At 42.7% G+C, this 20,279-nt stretch overlaps 1 long non-coding RNA gene across 3 annotated transcripts in view; it reads left to right on the top strand.

Moving 5' to 3' along the window:
* The window catches only part of LOC135258970 (uncharacterized), a 132,581-nt gene that overhangs the window by 16,186 nt on the left and 96,116 nt on the right, over positions 1 to 20,279 (top strand). For 2 of the 3 annotated variants that reach the window (XR_010331164.1, XR_010331162.1), the window contains 2 exons: positions 12,047 to 12,192; positions 12,437 to 12,487. This is a non-coding gene — a long non-coding RNA (uncharacterized LOC135258970). Of the gene's footprint in view, positions 1 to 12,046; positions 12,193 to 12,436; positions 12,488 to 20,279 lie in introns of those variants that run through there. The other variant, XR_010331163.1, reaches the window with a different exon arrangement.

The following is a 20,279-nucleotide window of genomic DNA, read 5'->3' as shown; positions in this document are numbered from 1 at the left end:
GCATATTTGTGAGAAGACTAAGGGTGGACACACACACACACACACACACACACTCACAGTTTGAAATTTTGATCTCCCCCCCAACAAGCGTGCGCACAAAATGCTAAATGATAAATGCTCTTCTTTGATCAGTGTAGATGAACACTTGCGTGTCTCATAAATAAACACTTTTTTCCGATGAGGATATCTGAATATTAATACCACTTATGATCTGTAGCCTGTGATGGCTTTGATGTTAGTACTGTTTGTGCTACATCACAATGGCAGCAACAGACCACAATGGAGGTGTAATTACACAGCAATTATCAGTTTGATATGGGTCTGAAAACACTATTCAGAGCCAAAAACCACTCCCATAAGCAATCAGAGCACATGTCACTGTTATTATGTCAGGAAGAGGAATACAGAGGAGAGATTTGCATATGCATGTCATTCTTTCTAATGGATCCGCAACTATGTTTAATATTTTGGTGCCACTCTTAGCCAGTTGTGGTGTAAAATCTGTCTCAGTGCACCAAATCAAAGGTCTATGAAACTGCCAGACAAAACGGAGTACACAATAATAGACAAAATGGAGTAGATAATACCCCTAAATCCTTAGCCTGGTCTAAATACAGTGTTCCTCCATTTTTCACTTTGAAAAAACTACAGTGTGCAGTTTGCAGATTTCCCTTGATAAAGTGCCTTTCAAGTAGCTATTCTAGAATCACTGGGAAAGCTCTTATCGTATCTCCTCTCTGATGTCAGACATTTGTTTATGAAATGCAGTTTAATTTGTGTATATATTCCGAAACCTGCCTTTTTTAGTCTGAGTATGTGTCCGACAGCCTGTGTGTTTGCGTGTGTGTGCGTGTGCGCGTGTGTGTGTGTGTGTGTGTGTGTGTGTGTACGTGAGTGTGTGTGACTTCTCCTCAGAATTGGTGGATTAATGAAGCCCTCCTCTGAACTTGAAATGCTAAAGGACAAAGCAGTCAATACACACTGATTAATGATAATGGCATGCAAGCCATGGAGATAATCTTTTAAAGCTCTTTTTATCTTAAGAACGATTGAGACAAAGGAAGGACCAAGTAGACAAAGAAAAAACACACAATTCTAAACAGATGAAAAGCTGAATTGGTAATAAATGTGTACTGTGTTAACAGCACTTTCATGTGCGAGCAAGCAAACAAGGACTGAGGTGATGCCTTGATTTACCAAATTCAAGGAAAGAGGAACATTGTAGTACGCAGCGAATAATAATCTGTGGGGAAAACAGAACGTTTCTCTTACCATTCTGGAGCTGTCGCTGGTGCCTGAGGTGGAATATAAGCAAACCAGGCGTGGTTCAGGTGTTAGGACCAAATCTGGCTTTCACCATCTCTTGCTATAAGAAAGATGCCATTTTCTGCTAATTGATTCACTCTCCAAGTCACTCAGTGTGTGATTGAAATGTCTCTGCTTGTTATAAATTCCTTGGATCAATTTTTTTGAGTTTTGAGTAAAGTATTAAGTCCAAAGATTAATATATTATTACCACCCACTGAGGCATGTTTTAGCCTCATTTTTTTTATGATGATCATGGTGATCATTTAACAGATAAGGCTGGAAGACTTGTTTGTTTATTTTTGGATTTGCCAGGAGAACATGCTCAAGAATAGCCTTGCTGAAAATGAAGGCCCTTTCCTTTCTTTATACCTGTGGTGCTCTTTGAAGTTGGGCATGTAAAGATTTCCGACAGAATGGAACCATTCATTGGCCATATAACACAATATTTGCTAAACCCGTTGAGTATGGAACTTTAATACAATGCAATAGATGACCTAAAAGGTGTACTCCTGGTTACCAGTTTTGGCAGTTATGCTTGTGCCATTTAAAAAAAGCCACCATTATAAAAATGTTTCGTTCTACTGCTTGCCAATGGCTAGGGTAAGATCCGATCTTCAGATATGAAATGAATACAGCATATTTCGGTGTCATTCATCAGTCCTGCAGATTTAAGGCAGAAACTGCTTAATTTGTCGGTGTTTTTGAGGAGGCCCCCACTACCGCACCGAGGCCCCAGTGATTTTCGTACGGATCTGCCGTAATGACAGCCAAATTATGCGCCGTCATGGACGCAATTACCTCCCGAGTTTGCGAGCGTACACACGAGGGCTCCCGGTTCGCCGTCCGTGTCAGGGGACGGGGCCCTGCGGCGTTCGCCTGCGCACCTGACATTGCCGGGGCTCTGGGATTTACATCCCATCAATGCCAGTGAGTCATGTGACGCCACCGGGGAATGCTGGCCCCAATAAGCTGCCCTTCAGGGTAGACTGCAAATGAAGATGTCGCACCAGTGGAGGTCACTCATTAATCCTGCAGGTCTCACGCATCTTATACCTCCAGAGCATCCTCCTCACCCCCTCTCCCCCCCCCCCCGCCCCCCTTCAGAGGTCTGTCACGGCATGTAACCAATCCGCCATCCTCACAAACGCTATCCCCATCACTCTACTGCCCTCTCCCACAGCCAGGGACCCCCCACTCTGCTACCCTTTCCCACAGCCAGTGACCCCCCCACTCTACTGCCCTCTCCCACAGCCAGTGACCCCCACCCCCACTCTCTGCTCCCTCCCACAGCCAGTGACCCCACCCCCACTCTACTGCCCTCTCCCACAGCCAGTGCACCCCCCTCTACTGCCCCCTAGCGTGACCCCCCTCTACTGCCTCCCACAGCGTGACCCCCCCACTCTACTGCCCTCTCTCACAGTCGGGCCCCCCCCCCACTCTACTGCCCTCTCCCACAGCCAGTGACCCCCCCCCACTCTACTGCCCTCTCCCACAGCCAGTGACCCCCACCCCCACTCTACTCCCTCTCCCACAGCCAGTGACCCCCACCCCCACTCTACTGCCCTCTCCACAGCCAGTGACACCCCACTCACTGCCCCTCCACCCATGAACCCCCTAATACCCTCTCTCACAGTCAGTGACCCCCTGCTTTCTACTGCCCCCGCCCACAGCCAGTGACCCCGCCCACTCTACTGCCTCTCCCACAGCCCCCCCCCCTCCCATCTCATGTGTGACCCCCACCTGGACTTCCCCTTTCTCCATGCTGGGCTTGTTATGTAATTAATTTGGGGCACACAAAAGGCATCAGGTTGTGTGATCAGGGGACTGAAGCCAGTGTGAGCTGGATCAATGGGCCTGGGGGTGGCGGTATTGGGGTGTGGTGGGGGGGGGGGGGGGGGGGGGGGAGGTGGTGCAGGAGGCTGACGGACGCACAATCGCGGGGCGATCGATGGAAACATTGCTGAGCTGAGATAAGAAGGGCCTGCTCATCAGTGTGGTGACTCTGTCTTTGATCGCACGTTGTCGTCGTCCGTCCACCAGCCCACCCCCCCCCCCCCCCCGCGCCCCCCCGGATGAGGTTTAAACTTTCCTCAGGCATTAACCCTCCTGCCATCTCTGGCCGCGCTCCATTGCTGTGGGAGTGACGGGAGAGTCCACAAAGGTTGACTGCCCCCCTGCCCCCCCCCCCGCCCTCCCGTCGCATGTCGTCGGGCCGTCAGCAGAATCCCGCGCTCGTCCCGCGGGGCTGTTTAAGTTCTGCTCCGCCGCCGATCCTAATTGATGGAATAATTGTGTTTGAGTGAGAGCATTAACCTTCAAAGACATTTACTACCCCGCACCCCCTTTCCCTGCCAAATAGCAGGACGACATCTATAAGCATAGCTTTTGGAATATAATTCAGTGCTTCTGTATTTCTCTGCTCTTAACTTTCTGGGAATGCTGGTAGTAGCAGGGTTTGGGTTAAGAGGTTTCAGTGCTTTGGGTATAGCTCTTGAGCCAAAATAAATTTAAATTACAGTAGCGTAGCCTCAACTGCTGAAAGAATGCTGATGAACTCCTTTTCTGCTACTTTTTCATCTTCTCCTGTATTTATTCATCATTAACTTGACAATTCTGAATATACAATGTATTACAATTTTTGGGATCGATAACTTAGAATCCTGACCAGGCATATCATAATCCACTTTAGCTGTGGAATGTAATTTTAGTAAAATGGCTTGTTAGATTGGTAGATTGTAAAGCAGAATACACTCAGACATAATTTATTGCAGATATCTTCTCTCGACGTGAATGAAAGTACAAGTAAGGATGGTGTTGATGTGGAGTGGTGGGTGGGCGTCGTTGATAACTTGCCAATTTATAATCTACTGGTTAGCAAGTATCAAATGTAATAAGCGGATCCATGCACTTGTGTAATCAGTCCAGTTGCAGCCTGGCCTGTCTCCAATCTCCCGGCTTGCTTTCTGTTCCCCGGGCCCATTAGACACAATCTGCTCCTGATGAAAGTTGTAATGGCTCTTTAACACGACGGAAACTGGACATATCTCCTAATGAGCATCAGCACACCTCCCTCAGCTTCTCCGCGGAACACCGCTGTCTCCATTCCACTTACCGCGTCTTCCTCGCAGGGCGCCGGGATCTCCGCCCTACCTCCTCCACACCGTCTCTCTGCAGAGCTGAAAGCTGAAATTATTATCATAAATTATTCTTTATGATAAGAAGGGTTGCATTCATTTTATGTGGAGCTGTTGCGGTATGGTGAAGTCGTCTAAAAATGTCTAGAAACTTCATTCGGTGGAAATTTGTGATAATTAAAACAACGTAGCACGTAGTGTTGACCATGCACATTGCCTCGCTTGTCTAGCTCATAACCTGATGTTAATATGAGCCTGACCAAAGCTCTGATGTGAATTAAGTTTACCAGAAATGAGGGAATGTGCTTTACTATTAATTAAATGGCCGGTTACTTCTCTTGATTAATTATCTCATGGCGACTCAGTCATTGACCTGTAACATAACACTGGCGAAAAGTTGCTAGAGCCATCACATTTCAGGAATCCAACCTCAAAAGCTGGAACTTTTCTCTCCAGAGGCCATCTGCAGATAAGGGACGAGACTAACATGAACACAGTGGGCTTGGCCCAGTTGAGTTGGCACATGGAAAAAGAGCCAAACACAGTTAGCATTCATGAGGCCTGGCCTTCCCCCATGATCTCACTCCGTTCCGTTCGGTACAGCTGAGGGTGCTGATTTGTCCCCAGTGTTAGGGGCCCCTGGGTCTGAATGTTTCTGCCCTGCAGGGGCAGAGGGCGGTACCTGTACTTAGGCCACACCCAGTGGCGCGCTATTGGTTCAGACCAGAGAGTTAGGAACTCTGAGTGGAGTGTCACTCGTGCTGCCGTCTGCTGGGCTTGATGGGCAGATTCCCGCCCACCTGTGCCCCCCCCCCATACCCCCCCCCCCCACCACCCCCCATCCCCAGGCTTCCTCAGCCTCGCAGCCAAATACAATGTTGTGACAGGACGAGGAGTCACTTCTGAAGCAGGCCAGCGCGCTGTTGATTTGGGAGCAAAATGATATGCTGTTATGCATGAGTTGTTATGCCAGATTTGTTTTGGAGGGATGGAAATCACACTATGAAATGATATACGTCCCCTGTGATGCCTCTCCTGATACCCTCAGTCTTATTCGCTCTGGACAGAGGGAGGCATCAAGCTACGCTCTGAATATTTATACTGATCTGACAGAAAGCATAACCCATTTAAACTCTCTCTCTCGCTCTCTGTCTCCCCCCCCTCCCCCCCCCCCCTCCCCCCACAAGACATTAGCCAGACTTGTCCTTGCTGTTGATTGTTGTGAAACAAATGTTGGATTGAAAATGACAGATTTTACACTTTTTCAGGGGACAAGTTTCCATTTTTTTTTAAAATGGCGATTCATTTTTAAATTACTTAAGTCCTGTTTCTGGAAGGCATTACTGTTAACAGTTCTGCTTGAATCACAATTATATCTGGTAAGGTTATTGCAGTTTTTCCAGGTTATGACAGGGAAATGTATGTACTGTGGCATCAGAATACGTCAGGACCCTGACACTGATGATTGCAGCTTTTCCTGGTTCTTCTGGTAGGATACCTTTTAATCAAAGAGCATTTTATGAATCCCTGATAAACTCACCACTGTAACAGTTATGAGAGCCTACAGACATTTAATATGATGAGCTCTGTAAACTGCCCTTTGGCAGAAGCATCCAGACAGCTAAACAGATGTAATGCACTGTAATGAATTCAAGAAAATGTGCCACGGGTAATGGTGCCTCTCTCCTGTAGGTTTATTATATGTCTGGCATATTCACTTACAGGCAGTGGTTTGTGGAGCAAACCAATTTCCCTTAGCCAGTTTATCATTTCTCCTGTGTTTTCACACACAAAAATGTGTGTGTGTTGTTGCTGGAGGGAAAAAACCCCTCAGCTCCAATTATGTAAATGTGGAAATGATGTCACAGGGAATTGTACTTTCTGGAAAAGGTCAGAGTTCAAATAGGTGTTTTTAATCGACTGTTTTTTTCTTCCTTTACCCCCCTCTTCTCGACGGTGGCAGTCCCAGTCGCCGCCGTGAAATAGGTTGTCATGGCGGTGGCGTGCGAGACCTCGGGGGGGGTGCTGGCGAGCGCGCAAACGGACGGAAAGATTAATTATATCCTGGAGAAAAGGCAAGGCTTCCCACGCGGGCCCACTGCGGTTCCACCGGGGGACCGGGTCCATCTGTCCAGTCCCACGTAGGGACCGCGGTGGCCAGACCTCGGTCCGAACGCATCTCGTTCGGCTGATTTTTCTATTAACAAGTTGAACCTCGGAGGCGTCCCTGCCCATCGCGTGACCGTAATAACACTCGGGTAGGAGGGGAAATGTGCGCGCACAAGGTCATTTTAATCCACTCGGCGGCAGGCCCTGAATCTGTGATTTTCACACGGCTGAAATGCCCACTAAATCATCCCATTCTGCTCTGTTCAGATCCGGGGCTCTGCAGTGCAAAATCAAAAAAAGACTAATCAAATGATTTTCCTACTAATGATACTGGATAGACTTACTTTAATTCTGTTCTTCAGAAAATCTTGATTCTTTTGAAACTGGTTATGCATGCAAGCATAAAACATGACTTCTTCTATATTAGAACACTTGGAAAATCCACATTTAACAACAGAACATAATCAGTACTTTTCATATCTGAAAGAATGACTTAAAATTCAAGGAATTATTATTATTATTATTATTATTATGAACAAGAAATGTTTTTGGGTTCTTTTTAGGCTTATGTTACTCGTTTTACAAATACCTGTACAAAAATGGAAATATAACCATTTTAGTGGGGATCAGTTAACAGTTGTCAGATCAGAAGCCTGTCCGGAAATAATAAAAGAAGAGAGACTGTATGGACAATGGTTTAATTTCATTGTCTAAACCAATAAACACAACAAATGTTTTCATTAAAACAATGGCATTTCCAATCTGGTTTCAAAACAGGACTTTATGGCTCCATTTTATGGTTTTGGCATTTGGGATATTAACTCTGCAAATTGAAAATGTAAACTTTTGCGTAAGAGAGCGAGAGGGCGAGAGAGAAATACAGAGTGCATACAGTACACGCATGGTGCATATGTCAGTTCATTCGGTGTGAAGAATATTTCATTGCGTTTAATTTTCCCCTGTGTATTAGACACTGCAGGTTCCATTGTCCAAAGACATATGGGAGGTTTTTTTTCTTTCTTCTTCTTTTTTTTCCCCCCCGCCTCACGGCCCTATTAAATCAGAAAATTCTTTTCATGTCCTTTCAAATGCCATTCCATCATGTGTCCCTCTGTAGCTGAAGTGCCGGGCCGGTTGGTCCCCTGGGGGAACGGCCCAGGGTCTACCCCCCCCTCCCCCCGCCCCTTAAAGCAGCCCCTCTTATTAAACCTGCACAGATGGGTGATACTCTTTTATTCATAAGGAAACAGAAACTTTGATCTCCCCCTGGTGTATTCTCTCTAGGGGTGGGCACCTGAGAAGCTTTCAATTTACCAGCCCGGTGAATTATTACAGTATTGAAAAGTACCGTCATCCATCTTCTCCCTTTCTTTTCTTTGTTCTTCCCTGCATTTTAACTTTACCAGCTTCCAATTAATTTTAAAGAAAACGGTTTTCTCGTTTAACTGGTATAAATGCATATTTGTGAGTACACAATGGAAAGCTTTTTCTCCTAACAAATACAATACAATATACATTTAGAGGCTAAATTAATCTGTAGCTAGTAAGCTAACCAACAGGCTTAAATGTTTTTTTTTTCAGTGGTGTTATTTTAATTGGGTTTAAGTATTTATACTGTAGTAGCTGGTAAGTCTGTGTGTTTGCTACTTTGTTTTCTCTGGCTTGTCCTAACCAACATATATGATGTGAAAGCCACTTTTTTTGCTGGATTTGTTGGTAGGTTGTACGTTTTGCATAGCTCCACCTATGTTGTTGTAGTGTGGAAAGCTGGGTTCTCTCATTCCAAGGCCAGCATTATGCTGGTACAGTATGTACAGCAAAATAAAAAAAACCATTAAGCATAAATCAAAGAAGGTTGTATTGATGTTATAAAATGCCTCCCTCTGATGACATTTAGAATTTGTTTTGCCCAGTTCTGGGCACCACATATGGTATGATGGTAATGGAAAAATGACAAAAAAAAAATGCCAATTAAATCTGTACCAGATAATATTTTCTCTTATCCAAATAATAAGACAATGTGTTCAAACCTTAGGGAACTGCAGAATATTTTTTTGGTGAAGCTGTGTCAGCAAGGGGAACAAGTTTAAAATTAAAGGTACATTTCACACTGATACCAGTTCACCTTCCTTTACATATTTTTTTTTGCTTCATTTACGCATGTAGAAACACAGAGAACGCAGCTGAGAAAATACCATGAAGGAGATCAAATCCCTGCCTGCACAAGGGAATTGCACTTGGCTTCCCTGCAACCTGTGTCGCACATCTCACCATCAGGAAGAAGTTTTTGGAGAGAAAAACTGTGTGGAATAGCTTGCCGGGTCATGCTGTAGAGACAGAAACCTTGAGGTGTTTAATGCCTGACTTCACCAAGTGCTGGATTCTCTCCACCAGGGATACTCATATCTAACCCTCAGATCCAGTAGTAATGCTGATTTATTTTCTACCTGATAGTTAATTGAATGAGTAATGGAACTAATTAGCCAGAGATACCACTCACTGTGAGTCTCCGGTCTAATCCAGTCCCTGATTCGAGGAAGAATAAAAACCAGCACCCCTACTTTGTTTTCCTACAATAATGTGCCTATACATATTGACATGCGTGTTATCATCATCATATATTCATGTGTTCTCATAAGTATGCTGTCCCCTAAATAATGTTTGAGACAAATATATGTTTTTCTTCCCTTGAATTCACTGTGTACTCCACAATTTAAGATCTGTAATCGAACACGCCACATGTGCTTAAAGCACAGATTTGCAGATTTAAAAAAAAAAGAGGCATAATACAGTTTGGTTTCACCTTGTAGAATTCACAGCCCGGTATATTTTCAACCTGTGCATGGCCCCCTTAGATGGATAACTATATCAGTGGGGTCAGGTTACGTAACTATTATGCAAGCCGTGCCCAAAAACCCTTTCTGACCTCTCCTTCTGAAATTGAAAAGCAGGCGTGTCTGTTTTAATGCCTTAAGATTGTAAACCTTAGCCCTTAGAGCTGTAAGCGTGTGTTCCCTCTTCCCTGTGTCCTGGTGTATTCCAGCCTCCAGGTACCCGCTGGGGGCTTTGATGGACAGGTTCCATTACTTTATCTGTGAGGGAAATTCGGATAGGTGAAGAGTATCTAGGAGTGTGTTGTTCACCAGTCATCAATCTCACTTCTGTTGCTAACGGTTACGTGTGATCGAGAAGGCTGGCATTTCCCCGATGCTCGCGCGGCGCACGGCTGTGATAATCCCTCATCTTTGCCGGCTTGACGGGGAGAAAATGAATCTCTCGCGGAGCGTTGTGTCAAAGCGTCGTTAATTCTTGCTTTGTGGTCGATTCCCGACAGTAAAATATTCTCTTAGCAGCAATAGTTTTGGGCTCACAACCCGAGTCAGAAAATTTCTGCGGGCGGTGCCTGGCATGCAAATCATCTCTGATTGACATCGGCGTTGCAGTGATGGATACTGTGACAATGGAAGCCGCATTACCAAGTGAAATGAGGAGGCTAAAAGCTAACGTCTAAAATACTAATTTCCCTGAACCTGTTTCATATCACGTTTGTGTGATTAGCGAGGGTGCCATTTTAAATACCGATCGTCCATTAACAACATATTCCTTTTAACTTAATTGCTTTGAATTTGAATGTTGTGGCATTTACTTCTCTAACTGCCGCATAATTCCCATGAAAATTATAACAAAAAAATAAATAAAAATAAAAATACACAATTAAAGCAAATCTCCAATATTTTATTTTATTTAATGTTTCATTTGACTATGGTATAATTTAGATGAAGGTGAAGTGGACACAGGGCGTGCTGCCACCATAAGAGGAGCTGTGGAGTGTAGAGAGAATGGCTCCTTATGGGTGATCCTTATTTGGACTGACACACTTGTTAAACAAGCGAAACGGTCAGAAATGAGTTCAGGACTATCAGTAGTTTAAACGCACTTGCCTCCTCTGTTTCAAGCTCATGTTCATTCACGTTCAACAGACAGGAGTGGTGATCTCCTCCATCAGGGTGGTTTTCTATCAGCATTTTAACATGCTGATTGCTATGTGCTTGATCTGGCTTTGCAGCTGTCCTGAGAGAACATGGGTCAAGGTTCTGCGTTTGACACAAAGTACAACGCAGCTGGACAGATGTTTGAAATTTTTGTACCTTTAAAAGACCATATACTATACATCTTGACTGTACTGTCAGAAAACATCACTTTTACACTCTGCCACGTTAAAATATATGCATACTTAAAACCGTCCTCATTATTTTTTAAATGTAGAAATAACTACTGCAAAGCCCTAAAGGAACCTTCAGAGGAAAATTAGTGGAGCATCAATTTGCCCCAAAGACTTCGTCCTCAGCCAGCAGGAGAGTGTTTAATGTATCACTGAAGCTTGACTGGGAACATAAGGGGCAAAAGAAGTGGGATCTCAGGGAAATAGTTACATTTTTGTCTTTTTCTCATTATCATTATCTCTTACTTGGAACGGGTCTAATAGAGGAAGACATTCAGACTTTTTTTTTAATTTGACAGGAGCTTATCACTGAATGTTCTCTTTTATATGCATTTCCCCACTCATGGTACTCTAATGTGTATTTGCATTGAGCTGGTTATGTGGAGATTTCTGAGGAGGTAGATAATATATTATTTCAGTTTTGCCCCCAAGCATTCTCATATAAATGAATTTCTAAATGTTTTTGTTTTGGTAACTTAATCCCTATTTCTGCTATCATGCCCTTTAATACAGTTTGAATTGAAAGGGAGAGAATGTAAGCTTTGTTAAAAATACATTTAACTGATTAAACTAAGTTTATCATTCATATTCACATGGGTTCAATGTCTTATGAATTCACTGTAAAACAACAGGGCCCTGTGGTGGGAAAGCAGTTTAGACAATGAAGAGACAAGATGAAGAAAGTGAGTGAAATAATTTGTGCTGTAATGGAGTGTCTGGCAGATACAGACCATTTATAAATGTGTATATATATATATATATATATATATATACCTACAGTAAAGCCTCGAAGAATGGAAATGTTTCTATGGTAACTTACTCCAATTTATAGAATTTGAATCCTTCCACTGTAGTCCTTAGTTCAATTACATTTATTTACCTTATATTTTAAATAGACTGCTCTCGTTTTGTAACCATGAACCTTACTTTAAATGAACCAAGAATCAAACCAGCAGCCATCGAGATCTCATTACATTTGTTCATCAGCTGCTTTCTGGACATCAGACTCCTTTCTGTGACCCTTTAATTTTACTGAATATAAGCTCAGGAAAGAGAGTAGAGGTAATGTGTTTCAATCTTTTTTTCTGGCAAAATGGCCAACACTCCAAGCTGGAAATTCCAGTTGCAGAAGACCTACCTGCAATGGTGGGAACGTGTTTATTGTAACCTTGACTGTGTAAAGTGGGTGCTACTAATGAACTCTGCAATAATGAAAAGTAATCTCATCTTGAATAACACTAGAACTCACCCTTTTTTGTATCTTTTTTTTAAGTTGTCTAAAAATGCACATATGGACTGCATCTCCCCGACAAGTTTATCAGACATGACGAAACTGCCTGTTTGCTGTGGCCTTGATGCACAGGTATTTATAAAAGATATGACTGGCTATAATGATACCAAACCTCCACCCACCCGCAGGTAATTTATTCCTCTTAAACCTTTTTATTTAAAACACTGTTGTATGTGCGCTAGTCTTTAGTTATGAAATTAGTGAAATTGAGTTGGACACACCTTTAATTTGCATGAGTTTTTTTAGTTGTCCATAACCAGTTGTATGCATTAGAGAAGTGTCCCTGTTATCTTTGCCTGACTCCCATGTCTTATATGTGTTATATATGAATCGAACTGTATGTCTATGCTGCTCTTGTTTCTCTTTCAACAGATTTCAGTTGGCCTGTAAATATATGAATAATACAGCATAATCATTTTCTCATATTTGCTGTCATGTTTTACTATGTCTCGCAGCAATAATCATTCAGTCAGAAAATGGACAGTTAATTTTAAAGGACATGTGTGTGTTTTAGTGTAGTATCCAAGGTAAGAAAAATAAAATGGCAGGACTCTGTAAAATGGGCCATATGGAGGCAGTAATGACCTTTTCATACACCTCGCACACCTTTTCATTTGCTTTGATGTCCAGTGAAAAATAAAACACTGCTCTAAAACAAAGTGATAATGATTCAAATTTTCAAATGGACACGGTAGTTATACGGCATGTGGTAACTAGAAAATGCACCTGTGAAATCTGAAATCAGGTGAATAAAAATTGCAGAATGTTTATATGTTTACATGGACGGGCATGTTTATATGGACGGGCAAATTGCTATATTGTTTAAAATGTTTCCATGCATTGTTTTTTTTTTTTTTTACTACCTTCAGAGTAATCATGTCATTTGCTATTTTATGTATTTCAAGCCTAATCCCCACATAAGCCGTGTAGGATTAGAGGTTGTGACAGGGTATGATTTTTGTCAGTCTTCGGGGACCTCTCGAGAGGGGGGTCTTAAGTCTTGACAGCGCGTGATCATTTGTATCAAGAGATTAACAAAGGGAAAACAAATGAGTATTTAATGAGAAATGTGTAATATCATGACACTGATCCTATTCTGGAACAACAAGCCTATTGCGTGCATAATGCACGGGCCTTTGGCGATGTTCGTTTTGGATCTTGCTTTAAGAGGATTTCGTTTGGGGTATTTTCCCTTGCATTCATAACTTCACGTAATTGTCTTGTCACTCATGGGCTTGATAAGGAGTGCAGTTGTTGTCGAAATGTTTTGGGGGTTTTTTTTTCAGGGAAAAGGTTGGAATGTAATCTGTCAGTATGTATTGCCACAGATTTGTTTTCAGAGGGAAGGAAACTTTTTCCACTCAAGACCGCTTTCTTCTGCTACAGAACTGCTCGGCAATATCCACATAAACACGCGTTGGCTGCAGTGGTCATCTGTGTGCTTACAGGTATTTGTCGCTTTTGCTACTGCAGAACTTGAGCTTCAGCGTGTTTTTAGATCATGCTAAAGTGGTCCCAGTTCATACTGGCCTGTTTATTTCAGCAACTCCAGATTTTGCACTGGGGGGAAAAAAAAAATACTCGAAATTGGCGTTCGTTTCTTTTATTTTCTCCTCCTTTTCCCCCTCTTTCTCTGCGATGCGTGCCAGACGAAACCCCCTCCATCTCTCTCGCCTGTAATAGAATTTCCTCCTCTGGGAGCAGGTGGGACTGTGGGCTCATGCTTATGTTAGATTTGCCCCGGCTGCCAGACAGGCTCCTGTCATGCATCACTCTTTGAATTTGATGAACTGTATCCCTCTCAATTTAACCTCTCCTCCCTTTCTCTAAATCTCTGGGATTTCACGAAATGAGGAAGGTGAGCTGAGGCCAGAGAAACCAAGGTTACAAAAACCTTTATTGCTGTTTATGTTTTTTTTCTTCAGAAGACTGCACTGTGAATTGTAACACTCCAATAAAAAAGGTAACCAGTAAAAAAAAAGGGGCAAAGACAGAGCACAGCAGTTTGGCTGTAATTTACTGGAGTCAATGGAAAGAACGCAGCGTAGAAGTGCAATAGTTAAAGGACTAGACTGCAGGTTTGAATCCAGAGTAGAGCACAGCTGTGGTAACCAAGAGCAGGTGTTTCCAAACCGGCGCCAGGAACCACTAGGGGTCCGTGAAGCGTGAAGGAGGAGATGCACAGCAGAATGGACAAAATATTTTTCCATTTTATGAATATTTCTGTATTTCATGAATGATGAAGTTAAGGAAGGTGCTAAGGTATGCCACATAACATACTATTTTAACATATGCAATGGTGGATATAAGTAGCCTCCCAATAACGGGGTTCATAAAAGTTAGACATAAACTCAGGCCTTGTACATTCATAAACTGAAATCCGTCACAGCTGGCCATGGCCAATCAGTAGCCTTCATTTGCAGAGTCTGCTGCACTGAAAAAGCAACGTTGAGATCGACGCGTGTGTCACATCATCCTGCCCCTGCACGTCCTGTGCAATTAGTCCATTCCATAAAGGTCATTATTAAAGTACTGTAACCAGCCATATTATGTTCTCACCATGGTTTCAGTTGCTAAGGTGTCTCTGAGGAACAGTATGTTCTTGTATTTTTTTTTTTCCACAATATGTGGGCGATTGTTGCTTAATCCAAATTTAAACTGTTTACACACTTCCATCATGCAATAAGTTCAGACTTACTCTTCGACACTTACACAATCTGGCAGTATGCCGTGTGGACTGTTATATAAGTAGACAACTTAACCTCCTTTCACTTTCTAATGCAGGCCATGCTGTTGAAGTCTCATTAGTTACAGTAAATACACAACAGACAAAGCTCATAAAGGAAACATGGTTTGTGGGAAGAATATGTACCTGTAAAAAAGAGAGGGAAAAAATAACAAACAGGGCTAATGAATGTGATAGTAAAGAAGTCTTTATCGTCAACTCAAGAAAACCACTGCATACCAATGATGAAATAAATTACCAAAAAAAAAAAAATTATTAATAATATATTAATATCATTAATTATCCAATGATGACAAAAACAATAATGTCCCAATTGTGGGATAGGTTTAGTTACTGCACAGGGGTATATGTGGCCAAAATAGTGAGGAATGTCTAATCACCAGTACTGGCCCCATGCTACAATTTGTAATTTGTGTAACGAGACTTGTAGCATCGGAAAGCGATCTTTGCAGAAGCTAGATTGGGCAAAAGGAAAATCCATAAACACACTCAATCTGTAGTGTAAAGAGGGGCCAGAGCTAATCAGATGCCTGTAGTCTTGCAACCCGCAACCAGGCTTTAATTGGCATCATGTTGTGAAAGGTGAGAGACTGGCACAGACCACGGTGGATTCAGGGCTCTGAGCGTTGTGAGGTGGCATTACTTTGGCGCTTTTAGGATGGAACTTGCTTAACTCGTTATCGACGAGGCGGTCTCAGGGACGTCACGCAGGGGATGAGGAAAAGTAATAATGCCTCCCAGGTCTCTGGAGGAGAAAGACACTCTGGCAGGAGCAAGGGATTGTGGGTAGGAGGGTAAGGGGTCTCTGGTAGGATCAGGCGGAACTGTACTTAAGGGGGAGAGGGCTGCACCTGCACCACAGCTGTCATTTCCACAGCAGTGACAAATGAGCTGATTTAAATAAACCACCTTAACTGCCCAGAATGGCGCCAGTGGCCAGAGATCCATTCTGTGAAATTATTCTGCCTGACAGGCCAGATAGAACCCTCAGAACAAGCGCTCATTCCATCGAGCTTTGTCCTTAAGCGAGTGACCCGCTCGATCAACACAGTCCCTAGAATGACTGAGATGCACAACAAGAGACATGCACGTGCGATATCATTCACCTATAAAATCAACCTCTGAATCATCAATAATAAAAAAAATCATTAGCCGTGTGACAACAGCGTGATATTTAAAGACCTTTCTTTATTCCTTTAGATAGGAGTCATCGTTCTCGGGTATTTCTGTGGTCGGGTTATAAATTGCATCGCTGTTCTCATGAAAGAAATGTTCTTTTTCACCTCCGCGGTGCTGCAGTTTTATCATCTCTGAGGTAAAATTCATTTAAATGAGATAAATCATGAATCTGATTAAAGGTGTATTCCCAGCGATGCTGGAGAAGAGCTGAACTGAGAGAGAAATTGACACTTTGCCTCCTGTCCATCAAAATAAAAAAGCTTACCATAAAGTTTAATAATTCAATACTTATATGTTATTCTTTGTTATAAAAAAAGAAAATATTCCGGCATGTCAGTGGTGCTGTTTCTTTATTGAGATGTTGAAATCTTAACTGTCAGCCCTTTCTGATAGACAACATTTATATGAGCAGCAGAGAGGTAGAGTCTCGTTCAGCTTAACTGGTTTCTTTGGCATTTTTGTCCATTTCCAACATATGCACACAACCACACATTCATTATATCATGGTCAAAGGTATATGATGAAAACATAGCAGACCAGTGGTAGTTTATACTGTCTCCCCCTGCATATTGCTCTACTCTCTGCTGCTCTCACTGTAATGCCATGCTCTTTATTGTGCCCCCTTCCTTAGCTTCATAAACCTCAATTTAATTTTGCACATCAAAAGTCATTTTTATATCGAAACAGCAGGTACTGAATGCTCACGCTGCCTTTCATGAAAGCTCCGTGCCGGAAGAGTTGTTTAATTGTGTAATTTGTGTGCGTGTGTGCGAGCGAGTGGGTGAGCCAGTGAATGAGTGCATGAGTGAATGAATGAGTGACTGTGTGTGAGTGAGTTGGCGAGTGTAAGTGAGTTAGTGTGAGAGAGAGAGGGAGAGGGAGAGAGAGAGATTGCGTTGTAAAAGGCCCTGCTGGAATATATGTGAGCTTATCTGACATGGCTTGACTGGCTTTCAGAACCCACTTGAATTGTACAGTTGTATTTGAATGCCGGTCTCTTCACCTTGTGTCCTTGAAATTGCATGCAGCCAGACACAACTTCTGTCTGTTCACTGTGTAGCCTACCAGTTGAGCGCAAGGGAGCAGCCATTGCATTGCAGTACTGCAGTTTATATGGTGCTGGTGTAGGCACACTCCTAACTCACCAGAGGGGGCGCTGTTGTGTGTTGAGATGGGCCATTCATCAGGCACTCCCATCTGAAAACCTCTGTTCCTGAGTGATATTGCAGCCAATTATGTTTTGGCCAATAACCACTGTGAGCTAGATTGAATCCCAGCGTATGAGGTACATCATTACACTAAGAACACATGATTTGAATGCAGTGCTCAACTGATTTCAGTAAAATCTGTCTTTGCTATGCAGGGCATGGGTTTGAGTCCCCCCCCAGGTGTGACTGCGCATACTGTATGACACTGATTCATTTGTATGCAAACGACTGCCACAGCTGCAATGGCTCACTGGCTCTGACCTGAACAAGAATGGCAGGGTTCAGCTCTGTTGATGACAGGTACCATGTGAACAGTGTGGAAAAACCTACAGAGGAATGTTATTTTAAAACAGTGCATTCACTGCAGAAGAAAACAGCTGTTTATAAATGAAAATATTTCACAAAGCACCTGAAATAGTGCAAACTCACAAATGCATTTAGGATTTAATGTTTGTTCATGTATATTGTTCCATGGGACATTAAACTGCCAACATACACACGTGCACACACACGGACACACACACACACACACACAGCAGCAGCAGCAGCAACCCCCTGCAATTTAAACTACACTGAAACACATTTCCCCCCCAGCCCTGAGAGTGAGGAGTGAAGATGCTATCATGCCTAAAGCAATCTGCGATACAGTCATATGTCACAAATAGGTGTCAACTCTTATTACAGTGAAGGAGAGAAGGGAAAAGAAAACTCACTTATCAGACCCAACACAGTTGTGCCATTGTTTCTCCTAGGCGGCTCCTGGTTTTGAATTTCCCTACTTTTTATCAATTTTTATTAAACCCTTCAATTGAGTGACATGCATGCACTGCCCATACATTCAGTGAAATCCTCAGATTTAATGACAATATGATCTGTCTCAGTATATATAAATGTGTTAAATTTATGGTGTATGTGTTTTTGTGTGACTGGAAAGAGGAGGATTGGAGTTACAGAGGTCTGGTGGTTTGACTACATGGATCGTGATTATGGCAGTGCAGAATCTCAAATCTTTTGTCATTGCAGATTGTAATTCTATATTACGTACGGAATAGAACTGGGGTCAATTAAAATTGAAAAGAATTTTTACAAAGCTGGGAGACGTTAAGAGTCATGACTTCAACCTGTCAGTAAAGTAAATGTATCCCATAGACTGCTCGTACATCAATAGAAGTGTTGCATTTTGGGTAATTAAAAAAAAGAGCTGAAACTGTCACACCCTCAGACAGATTTTCTAATTATGAATTTTATACTGTCATTTACATTATATTTCCATTTTGTGGGCAGAAGCAAATCAATTTCCAGGCTCTCAATCAAAGTGCCATAAAACATACATAAATACTGTCCCTATTCATGTAAAGAAAAAGCGGGCTATTATTATGTGACCTTAATATGTATGCAGATAAACGATTCAGAGGAAAAGAATTAAGCTAGATACATTAACCTGACATTTTAAAGGTCTGGGCCAGTAGATTGGGGAACCGGCTCAGACACATGAATATCTCGCACAATTATTATTTTTTATTTGGCCCTACTTTTCATTTAGGAATACACATTTATCATCTAGATTTCTGTGCCAGTTCTAGAAGAGGAAAAAATCTGTGAAAATGCAGATACGGTAAATTTCAATTTAGATTAGATTTGACGGGAAGAGTAATCATCACTGACTTCATCAGAGATATCGTTGCTCATCCACTAAAAGAATTTTGGCAATTACCATCGAAATGTGCAATGAAAATTTCTTGCATGTAGCGTTACTTGGTGACAGGGTGAATGCAGCAGTCTAATGGGGACGACCTGAATCCATCACAACAACAATCAGCAGGATCATTGCACAAACAATTATGGCCTGACATCTCCGCCCATACCCTGAAGAATTATTGATTTCCCTACAACCCATCAGCTCATTATACAAAGACAAGGAGATTACTCTGGGTTGTTGTTGTCATCCATGGCACCCAAATACAAATCATCGCTCCAAGTGAAGAACAGATGCCTATGTGAACAGTTAAAGGTATCAGGATCAAAGTCCACATGGTATTTAATGCTGAATACAAGATCCTTGATGTCTTTCCAGAATGCTTTAGATCAACACATGACTCTGGACACCAGAAAAAGGTGCTTCTGGATGGGAGGGACTATTGCATCTGGGATAGATAGACCACCTTGGTGTCCTGATTGTCTGCGTTTCTAAAGAAGGAAATTGTCCATGATTATTAGTGCTATCATTTTTTTTATAAAAAAATACTGACTATTAACGTTCTTTTAAGATGATCGGTGTCCCAATTTCCTGACAGAAAATTTAAATGCAGTGCAAATACTGTATTATATTTAGCCAAAGCATATCATCTTCTGTTCATTCTCTTTTAATTTTATGGTTATTTAGGGAAATGGTTGGTGTGACAGTTGTAAGGTGTCGCAGTTTGAAAATCGATGCCCCCTGTTCATGGCACACCATTGGTTCTCAAAGACCAGGTTTCCCCCAGCATATTTTTCAGCACAACACATTTCTATCTTGAGAATTAAAATAAATAAAAATTAAGAAAAACACCCCCGCTCTGTGCTAATGCTGCGTTCCCCCTCTCGTCCTGGTGAGAGCACTAATAAGGTGAAGATTGGAAAAAAGGCTTCCCAGCTCTGTTTGCGTTTTGGCCCCCCCCCCCCAGAACCCTCCTGTGTCTGCGGGAGCGCCATGTGGGAAATCGGGCCCTGTGGAGCACGGGGGCGCACCACACGCGACGCGCGTGGAACTTATTGCGCTAATACGCACGCTGCGTCAAACGAGCCGCGACCGAGGCGCGCGGTAAACGGGGCGCCGCGACGACGGGTACGCCGTGAGCGCCCTGCGGTTAACTCGAACACGCCGTTTGGCGGCGGGGCTGGAATGGGCTTTCCCGCGGGTTTGAAGTTCCGCTGGCTGTGGGACGCTACGCGGCCTTTGTTTTTACGATTGTTTTGTTTTTGTTTGTTTTTTTTTTTCTTTCTGTAGTGCAGAATTGATTTCCAAAGCTTTTAATGGCCAAGCTGTCTGATCTTCAGACTTTATCGACCAGAGCATTGTTCTTCAGATTGAAGGAATGGCTAT

The sequence above is a fragment of the Anguilla rostrata genome, chromosome 7, assembly GCF_018555375.3.
Source record: "Anguilla rostrata isolate EN2019 chromosome 7, ASM1855537v3, whole genome shotgun sequence".
NCBI lineage: Eukaryota > Metazoa > Chordata > Actinopteri > Anguilliformes > Anguillidae > Anguilla > Anguilla rostrata.
This window is presented reverse-complemented; position numbering and strand designations above follow the sequence as displayed.